This window comes from Mesocricetus auratus, unplaced genomic scaffold (assembly GCF_017639785.1).
Source record: "Mesocricetus auratus isolate SY011 unplaced genomic scaffold, BCM_Maur_2.0 Super-Scaffold_15014, whole genome shotgun sequence".
NCBI classification, from domain to species: Eukaryota; Metazoa; Chordata; class Mammalia; order Rodentia; family Cricetidae; genus Mesocricetus; species Mesocricetus auratus.
Genome location: NW_024429186.1, coordinates 35,921,314 through 35,932,355, shown reverse-complemented (window position 1 = coordinate 35,932,355; position 11,042 = coordinate 35,921,314).

Genomic DNA, 11,042 nt, shown 5'->3' with positions numbered 1-11,042 from the left:
CCTACTGAAGGTGATGGAGATGGAACCTACTGAAGGTGATGGGTGTGGCACCTACTGAGGTGAGGGGTGGGGTACCTGCTGAAGGTGATGGCTGTGGTACCTACTGAAGGTGAGGGGTGTGGCACCTACTGAGGTGAGGGGTGGGGTACCTGCTGAAGGTGATGGCTGTGGTACCTACTGAAGGTGAGGGGTGTGGTACCTGCTGAAGGTGATGGAGATGGTACCTACTGAAGGTGAGGGGGGTGTGGTACCTGCTGAAGGTGAGGGGTGTGGTACCTGCTGAAGGTGAGGGGTGTGGTACCTACTGAAGGTGTTGGGTGTGGTACCTACTGAAGGTGAGGGGGGTGGAACCTAAAATTTGACATTCCTCTCCAAGCTGTGCTCTAGGCACCGTTATTTGCTTCACTGATGTCAATAACATACCCTTTGTAAGCATAAGGATGATAATTTTTATTGTAAGGAAATTGTCATTTCTAATGTACTCTTTTAACTGTTTTCTGGAATGCAACTCAATGGCATTAAGTAAGTTTACACTGAGCAGTCATCACCACCATTCTGAACTTCTTCATCTTCTCAAATCGAAACCCTGGATGCATGAAACCTATTCCCTTTTATCTCTGGAGGCCCCGGCAGCCAGCTTTCTGCTTCCTATGTCTAGGAATTTTATAGCCATAGTCAATGAGCATTTAGAATATTTATTGTTTGGAGTCCAGGTTGTTGTAGGCATTGTAATCTCCTTCCCTTTAAAGGCTGAATCATAGTCATTGCATGCAGAGACCACATTTTGCTTCTCCACTCACACTCCGAAGGATCTTTGGATAATCCCCACCCTTTGGCTGGTGTGAATGAAGTTGCTATGCACTATAGGGTACCAATAGTGATTTGAGTCCCTGCCTTCATTTCTGTTGGGTGGATAGCCAGCAGAGAGATTATTGGGTCATATGCTAAATCCGTGTTTGATTTTTCTGAGGCGCTGCCATGCTATTTTTCTTAGCAACACGCTCATCAGCAACGCACAAGAGTTTCCCTTTTTCCACACCCTTGCCAACATCCTCTCCACCCCTTGGATGATAGCCATCCAAGGTAGGTAGAAAGAAGGAAGGGACTCTTAATTACTGTTTTCACATGTGCAAACTGAGACCTAGGGAGGTAGAAAGACTGGTCCAGCATCAGCCAGCAAGTCAAGGGATGGTATTGGAATCAAAGGCTGCCAAACTCTCAAACTGGAGCTCTTAACGATTACGTCCCATTTCCTGTCTGGAATACAATTATCCAAGCACAACTTTTTCCTGTCTTTGGACAGATGTCTAATTGCACAGGACATCTGGTAAAGGTGCAAGTGTAAGGACAAAATACTTCTGAGGAGTTTTTGTGTATTCTTATTGAAGCTATGCCTCACACAAGGGAAAACAGCAATGGCAGACAATTTCCCTTTAATTTACATTTCCTTCTAGTAATTGAAAAAAATAGTCTGTTCAGTTGGGCTACTCTGCAATTCTCTACCTTGATGTCAAATGACCTTCCTAATGGCCTGTAGCTGCATCTGGGAAAGGCTTTGACCTTGGGAGTATGAAGAGAGAATAGTGAACCAGAAAGTAGGAGATAAGATGTTTGCAGCCAGTTGGTCAGATAGACGTCAGCCCCTTAGAGGCCTTGCCCAGAGCACAGGTGTGCAAAGCACCCAGCCGCCCGGAGGAGGAGAGTGGACAATTATGTGTGGGGGAGCCCAGAGTGCAGGTGCAAGGACCGCAGGAAGAACCCGGCTGCTGGGCGCAGGAAAGTGAGAAGCATGGAGGGGTAAAAAAGAGTTGGGGCAGCTTCCTCCGGCCCAGGGCAAGGCTACGTCCTTGGCTGGGTGTACAGCCTGGCACGAGCCCATAAGGCACAGCCTGGCACAAGCCCATAAAACACAGCCTGAAACAGGAGGCCCTGGTCAGTTAGCTCTTTCTTGAATGCTGCTTTGCTGAGAGGCTATGCCCATATCCATTTGCTTCATTGACTTGGATTAAAAGTATTTTTAAAATTTAAATTTATATGTTTGGGCGTTTTGCCTGCAAGTGTGCCTAGTGCCCAGTACCCACGGATTCCAGAAGAGGGCACTGGACCCCTGGAATTGGAGGTACAGGTGGTTGTGAGCTGTCACGTGGGTGCTGGAAATTGAACGCGGGTTCTCTGCAAGAGCAGCCATGCTCTTCAGTGCTGAACCATCTCTCCAGCCCCATGCTCCATTGACTTTGAGTGTAGCTCCTAAGGGAACACTCTGGCTCCTTCCTCTAGTGCCAGCTGAGTCTTTAGGGGGACTCTGAAGAAAATCCCATCTCGCTATCTGGCTCCAACCGGGCTGGTGACAGGGTCAGGCACACTCACTGAGTTGAAAATAAGACTGCCATGGGAGCCTGTGTAGCCACAGGGACTGACTTCGTCTCTCTGTACTCCAGTTTCCCCATCTGAAATATGGGAGGGATATTGGGATAATGAGGTTGTCAGTGGAATGAAATAAGAAATTCATAAAGTACTTCATACTCTGTAAGTGTTCACTAAGCAAACCGTTAAGGTCCATAAAAGTAAACCCTGGAGGAAACTACTAGATTTATACTCATTCCTCCTTGTTGAGCACCTGTGTTGGCTCAGCTGCACCCTCACGGTCAGTCTCTGTGGAGGATGACCTGCTTTGTTGAGCAGGAAAACGTGTCCCAGATGGGGACAGAGGCCGAGTTATGCCAGGTGAGTGCCTTTCACCACCCGCTTGGTATTGCTGAGTATTGGACGAATCACCATTTCTGTCGGGATGGGGGTGGGGGCTGAAGAGGACAGCAGTGTGACTTTGTCCCTTTGGCAAGGAAGTGGCCCAGGAAAGGGAATGAAGGAATCTTCTCTGGTGGAGGACAAAGCCGGGCCAGGGTGATGAGTATTCGATGCTACTGTGTGTTAGGGAGAGGGTGCCCTCATTTGGTCAGGCTCAGAGTGGGCTTCACCCTTTGACTTGTGCCCTGGTTACTCAGCTCTCCAAATCTGCCCTGGTTCATTCATATAGCTGTTCCCTGGGTAATGCAGCATCAAGAGGAGCAGATCTGAACAGCCCTAGCCCTGTCACTCACTGGCTAGACACAGTCTCTCAGGGTCCCTCTTCCTTCCCAGTGTGCAGTTTTTCTTTACAAAAATTTGACACACTCTGTGTGTGTGTGTGTGTGTCCTTTTCTGTCTGTCTCTTTCTTTATCTATGTGTGTGTTTGTTTAGGTCAGATGACAACTTGTGGGAGCAGTTTCCTCCTTTCACTGTGAAGATCCTGGACATTGAACTCTGGTCATCAAGCTTGATGGTAGGTGCCTTTTATTGGTGGAGCCATTTTGATGGCCCTCTGGACTTCCTTCCTTCCTTCCTTCCTTCCTTCCTTCCTTCCTTCCTTCCTTCCTTCCTTCCTTCCCCCCTCTCTCTCTCTTCCTCTCCCTCTCTCTCCCTTCCTTTCTTTTCTCTCCATTTACTTATTTTGTTTTATGTGCATGCATATTTCTGTCTGCATGTCTGCCACAAGTGTGCCTAGTGCCCGAGGAGGTTAGAAGAGAGCATCAGATCCCCTGGAACTGAAGTTATGGGCAATGGGAGCTGCCTTGTGGGTGCTGGGAACAACGCCAGGTTCCTTGCAAGAGCAACAAGTGATTTTCACTGCTGAGCCATCACTCCCATCCCCTTCCAGGCTGTTTCTTCATCATGACCAGACAGTTATCCCTAGCAGACAGATCAAGCATTTATGGTTTCAGCAAGCTCTGAGACAAAGTGTTCCAATACAAGTCCTTGAGGGGCTCAGTTCTGCTGGGAACCCAGTGAGAAAATTCCCTGCAGAATAGTGAGGATACTGAATAAATGATTCATCGATTCTGGTGTGAGGGCTATTCTTACCTTCCAGGCACTTCTCACATGTCCTGTGCATAGGGCGAAGACACATTTGATTTGTGCTGTTAGGCACAGAGGAGAACCCTTGGCCTGAGGAGAGAAACGAGTAAGACATAGTGTTTTATCAGATCACCTGAGTGATAATCTTTTTCCTAATTCTTCCATGAGTGTGCTAAGGCTATCTGGGTCCATTGGATCCAATTGGTGGATTTTTTTTGAGACCATGTGGCCCCTCTTGCTCCTGTCTGTACATATCTTGTGAATGGACACCAGTAAGCTTTCCTTCCTGTATCTTGTGAATGGACACCAGTAAGCTTTCCTTCCTGCCTGTTGCATTTCTCCATTCTCTCAATGAGCTTCCCAATCTCCAAACCAAGAGCTTGTATAGGAACACTTTGTCTCAGAATCTTGCCCAAATGAGAAACTTCAAGATGTGTTCTAGAGCTCCACTCTCTGAATAAAGCATCTTAGGCCTGAAGTCTCTGCTAAGGATGCTCTCCATAGACTGTGTCCCCTCCCACTGTAAGCCAAAATAGACCCATCCCTCCTCAAGATGCTTTTGCCGGGTGTCTGCTCACAACTATGAGGAAATGAACTCTGAGTCCTTTCTTACTATTGGAGACTCTGCAGGATGGGATCTTAGTGATTTTATTCTTCCTATGTCTTAACACATTTAGTTTTCATTTAAAAATTATTTCTCTTTACTCCTCCTCCAATGATGCCAGGAATTCTAAAACGAGAAAAGGAAACAAAGATGAAAGCACTCACAATGTAACAAATGTACTTTGTCATTGCAATTGTATCATCTTTCAAGGTGTTCACTGTATTGCCTAAAATGTCATATTCTTTTTAAAGCGCATATTCAATAAGGCTAAGTTCTACTTTTTGGCTTTCATTATACAGAGTTGAGAAATTTGAATTTCTTATTTTCTGCCTGTTATGGGAAAAGAGGAAAATTCCTAGAGGGGGGATTTATAAAAATATTAGGTTGACAACAGATGAATTCAAAGAGACAAGAGCTTAGATGAGAGAAGAAATAATTGATTATACAAGGGGATGGCCTAGATGATTCTTCTCAAAGTCAAGAAATAATGAATGGAGGTTATGCTTTTAAGGACAGAGGAAATAAGTCTTCATCCAGCTTGTTACTCAGAAAGGCTAGTTCCATTATGTAAAGTTTTCCCACAAGAATGTGACCATGGGAGACAGAGAGGTGAATCCAGAGAAGCTCAAGGGTCAGATAGCCTGGCCTTACATCAGAAAAACAACAAAGAGACCCTGCTTCAAAAAGACGGAAATCGGGGTCAGTGGCACACATGTGCCTGCATCCACACATGCTAAATAGTGGTAATTATGAGTCTGTCAAGTTCCAGGAGTTTTGTTTGGATGATACAGACAAATGAACACAGAAGGGCTTGGGAATGATGTGCCAGAACCTGTGGGAGGTGCATTTGAGATCGCGGTTTCAGTCAGTCGCCTGCTCGGTGCCCATTACTTAAAAAGTATAAGAAGAATTTGGTTTTATTATACATAAGTTCTCATTGTCATTTCTAATGGTGATTTTTAAAAATTATCTGTGATAGTCAGGTTCTAGCATGTTCCCAAGATCCTGTCCTCCTGGCATTGGTACCCTTGTTTAGTTCAACATAATTGATGGAACATGGAACAAGTGATGGAACCCTTGAGGACAGGTTAGAGGAGTCCTTGGCTCCCATCCTAGCTCCCTGTCTCGTCTTGTGCTCCGGGTGGGCAGACAGCCACTGTGCTGTGAGACCTGTGTGGATAGGGACTGTGGTTTCCTGACAACAGCATGGAGGTGCTGAGGTCTGCTAACAACTGTGTAAGTGAGCTCAGGGCAGAACCACTAGTTCTAGATATTTGTAGCCCTTTCTGATAAGTTGATTTCAGCTGGTGCTGGCTACATAATTTAGGGGTCCATTGCTAAGTGGAAATAGAGGCTCCCTGTTAATGAAAAAAATTCGAGACAGCAATGATAGACTATCAAGCCAAGTATGAAGTTTCTGTGATTACGCAGTTGGCCTGCTTTGAAGTTGAACCTGGCCACAACTTTGTGAGAACCCTTGAGTCAGAGCTACTCGACGATGCCATTCCCACATTCCTGATCCACAGAAACAGCGAGGTGACAAGAGCCCATGGCTCTGAGTTACAAAGTTTTAGAAGTTGTTCTGGAGCAATAGATAACTAACTCACCATCCTTTCATGCCTACTTCTGTGAATTAGTCACTAAAGGACTTGAAAATGACTGTCAGACCTGGGTTGTAGATGGTGACCACTGTTTTTCATGGGTTGCCAGTGGCTAAAGGGTTAGAGATAACTCAGCAGTCATAGACCTAGATCCGTCTTCTCCTACCTCAGTGTCTTTGCACAAAGTGTTTGGTGTGTCCAGAATGTTCTATCCTCCAACACTTCCCTTAGCTTAAGCTCAGGAGCTTTTTTATTGCAGCCACTTCTTCAGGAAACTTGTTACTAAACTTGTAGACCTTTTACACCAAAGTCCTTAAACATCCTGGACCTCTTTGCAGCATTGTGGAAACTTGCAGTTAGTGATTCAGCTGTTGACAACTGGTTGCCTAATGTCTACCTTTCTACTAGATTGTCAACTCCTCCAGGTTGGGTACCTACTTGGTTCACATTGTACATGCAGTGCCTGGTACACAGTAGGGGTTCAGTGGCTTGCCTCAGTGCTGATGAATTAGGACCAAATGGAGTATTTAATCCCAGGCTGTGGGAAGTTCCTATACAGGTCATCACTTGTAAAAGAAAGTGTTTAATTGTGGTCTTGCTTACAGTTCAGAGGGTGAGTCTATGACTGTCATGGTGGGGAGTGTAGTAGCAGGCTGGCAGGCATGGCATGGAGCAGTAGCTGAGAGCTCACATCTGATCCACAGGTATGAGGTAGAAAGAGTGTGATACTGGGCCTGTCTTGGGTTTTTGAAACTTCAAAGCCCACCCCTAGTGACACACTTCCTCCAACAAGTCCACACCTCCTAATCCTTCTCAAACAGTTCTACCAATATGGGGACCAAGAATTAGACTGTTCTTTTTATTTTTTTGTGACCGTGTTTCTCTGTGTAGCCCTGACTGTCCTGGAACTACTCTGTAGACCAAGCTGGCCTCCAACTCACAGAGATCCTCCTGCCTCTGCCTCCTGAGTGCTGGGATTAAGGGCATATGCTACCACCACCTGGCTAGGTATTCTTATGCAAACCACCACATTTCCCTCCCTGGCTCTCAAAGACTTAGTGCTATATCATAATGTAAAATGTGTTTAGTCCAACTTCAAAAGTCTCCATAGTCTTTCACAGTCTCAACACTGTCTAAAAGTCCAAAATCAAAGTCTCTTTTCTAGAAAACTATAACTCCCTGTAAAACCAAAGTCAAAATTACATACTTCCAACATACAATGACACAGAATATGCATCACCATTCCAAAGGGAGGAATAAGAGCATATTGAGGAGACATTGGACCCAAGCAAGACTGAAAGCCACCAGGGCAAACTCCAGATCCTGATGTCTCCCATTCCCTTCAGCTCTGTTGACTGCAACACAATTCTTTTCCTGGGCTGCTTCCACTCCTCTATGAATCTTGCTGTGTCATGGACTAGGTGCTTCTAAACATCAGGTACTTATTTCTCTAAATTACGCAGCCTAGGAATTTAAGACCAAGGTTCCAGCCTAGTTGGACTTTGTTGAAGCCAGAGTGCCAACTTCTCTTCAAAGCCTTACAAAGTGAAGATCAGACAGTCTTGAGAGGCAAACGCTCTTATGATTTGTATGAAGGCACTAATCTTGTTTCTGTGGGCTCCACTTCCATAACCTCATTTAGTCCCAATGACTTGAAGGTCCTTTTTTTCTACATGAAGGAGACAGGGTTCCATAGATGAATTTTGTGGAAGGGGAACACATTTAATACTCAGCAGCCATATCTATATCTATATCTCTATATATATCTATATCTGAAGACCTTTCATCTGGCATCTGAGTATCACAATGTTGATAGCCTCTACTGCCAACTGTGTCTCTTTACTTAGTAACCTGTTGTGTTTTCCTGGATACCTATAGAGTTGTAGTCAAGGAAATAAATACAGTGTAACTTCTGGAAAGTACATATTCTTCTTTCCCCTTTTTCCTTTTGTTCCCTGGAAAACAGATATGATGGCTAGGACTTGAGCAGCCCTCTTGGGCCCCCAGATGGAAGCTGTTTATTATGACTGAATGTCAATAGAAATCTAGACTAGAGGCAGATAAGTTTCTGTATTACTTGTTGTTCTATTCAAGCAAGAACCTTGGTAAGATTAAGTTCTGTGGATAAGCCTCATTTGTAAAGTAAGACTAATAAATAACCTACCTTAACCAAATTATAAGTTTAGTCTTAGTATTCCAAACTGCTGACTGAGTTCAGAAGCGCTTTTGACAAGGGTCCTCACCTTGGACACCTTAGCTCGGTTGCGAAGCAAACACAAATCTGACATCATTGACACTGTAGAGACACTTTGCCCCAGACCCCCTCAGGATTTACTGCTTTCAGGGGTCCTTCCTGCCTGTTAGATACACAGCACTTTGCTTTCTGGGTTCCCATACAATGCAAGCTTTACTCTTAGATATGGTCTCCAGGTACCTATCTGTTATGTCTTAGCTAAATTGCAGGGCAATGTGTGTATGCAAAGAATCTTTTTAACAATGAACATTGTGCTTGCTAGAATGAATAGCATGTTGTTCTGAATAGGACAAAAGAGCAAGACATTTCAGACTGCCATTCCCCACTACAGACCTGAGCCCTCCAAAGACCTGAGCTATGATATAAAGAATTATTTTTCTCCAATTAAAATATCCTCTTGAAAAGAGAAGTCACAAAGGGCAGAGAGTATTACTAAAACTGGACAAATAAACTGCCAGGCCAGCTAGATTTATTATGGGGTCATAAACCTGGCCTCCAGGGCAAGACAACTTGTTAGTTTTGCTTTTTTGCTTGGATCACAAGATTGAGCCTGGTTGGCAGAGAGATGCTGTTTAGGACTAGGGGTTCTAAATTTCTGAGTCTCTCTGGGCTTTGGAGGAGTTGGGGAAAGAAAATGTGTCGCAAGAATGGTGACCAGAGTCATGACAGGCCCTGCATGCCGACCAACGGGAAAGAAAATCCTCACTGAGCAAAGTATCTGGAAAGCAGTTGCTTGTATTTTAAATTAAGTTCCATGGTTGAAGGCCAGCCCGATGTCGACTTTTGGACCAGTGACTGTTTGGAAATGAGTTTTCTGGCTGGAAAGGAGCGTGTGGGGTTGGGGATGGAAAGCACTACCGCAATGCTCCCCATGGGGGCTTTGTACTGCCAGATACCAGGGGCCATCTGAGCATGCTTGCTGACTCCAACAGTTTTCTCAATAATTCCAACACCAGAAGGCTGTGGATCAGCTCCATGGCTGCATGTGGCCAGGTGGCAGTCTGGAGAAGCCTACAGCCTGCTGCGCCCCCTGTGGGGGAACACTGAAGGTGCACGGGAACTGCGGCTGGACAAGTGTCCCAAGTCCAGTTGGTTAAATCCTTAGTCTTCCATATCACAAGGGCCCGACCTTTGTTGCCTATGCCTTCCCACTTGGTGCTTGCCAAAGCATAGTCTCCAGAGAAATTCCCAGGGATACAGCATAGTCTCCAGAGAAATTCCCAGGGATACAGCATAGTCTCCAGAGAAATTCCCAGGGATACAGCGAGAGGAGACTGCATGTGGCGTAGGCAGGATAGAATCCAAGAGCCTAGCCTAGAAAATTGGCTCTGTCGTCTACTAACAAGATGAGGCCACCAGACAAGTCAATCTGATGCATTGCCCGCTGACTTGCCGGTAAAGTAGAAATATTTGCTCTATGTGTAGAATCATCCCAATCTTAAAGAAACCGTGAAGTAGTAGGTTTTTTTCTTCATATGTCATTACAAGGGCTTTGCTCACCCCCATGTCTTTTAGTCTTGCCAGTAACTCACATGGCATGGATGCTGTTTAAATACTCCCATTTTACAGAGGAGGAACTAGATCTCAGATGAGTCCTGTTCAAGGTTTTACCACTAGATGGCAGACCTGAGACCTCACCCCCGTGTTGGTGGTGGGATCTTGCTCTAGAGTCAGGCCTGAAAATTGACACTTCTTTTTAGAGATGATCTTTATTTTGTTTGGAGTACCCGTTATTCTTGCCTGGCCATTTCTGTCTGAGGCCGATGGGGGTGGTGCAAAGCCCTTTGAGCAGAGCGGTGCATTCTGGTTTGTTGTTCAGAAAGACTGGCTGTAGAGTGAGATTTGTGTGCAGCCAGGTGTGTGTGTGTGTGTGTGTGCGCAGCCAGGTGTGTGTGTGTGTGTGTGTGTGTGTGTGTGTGTGTGTGTGTGCTCCTTGAGAAGCTTGCTCATATAACCGAGAAGAGAACTGGAGGGGAGCAGAGCTAGTCTTTGTCAGGACCTCTCAGGGCAGTCAGGGAGCTGCGAAGCCTGCGTTTTACTGCACTCTGGTTGGAGAAATGGATCTCTCCCCCATCAAGGGACCGGCCTAGACTGGTGGAAACCAATACCAAGAACCGTGTTCCACATTTGGAGATTATCATGGGTCCCTTGTGAGGAAGGCTCAGACACCTTGTTGGGTCAAGGAGCTGATGACCACATCCAGGCTGGTCCCCGGGACCACTGCGGGCAGACCTCCAGCTCCTGGCGGGTCTGCTTAGGGCCAAGCTAGCCTCCCCTCTCCAAGGTTAGGCTCCCAGGAAAGATCGCTCCTTCCTTGGAGGTGTCTAGATTTTCTGCTCTTACAGACCACTCCTCCTCCCCATAAGAGACCAGGGCTCCTCTGATCGTTTTCTTCAGCGTGCCAGGCCACAGAGAGGCTAGGCTAGATTGGTAAAACAGGGTTCCCGGGTTCTGATCCCAGGTCACGTGGACCACAGGGCCACAGGTGCGCATTACCAGACCCTTAGGGGGCCTCATTTTGCCTCTGTGAGACTTCCCTCAGGCACCCGCTGTGGAACTCGGATGCCACCCGTAAGAAGATTTTATTTTATTTTTTGAAAGAAGTGAACGTCCCCACTCCTCTTGCCAACGAATGTCACAGCCCACGCTGTGGGCGGTACCTGGTGGCTTCCCAGGTGGTCCTCTAGAGTT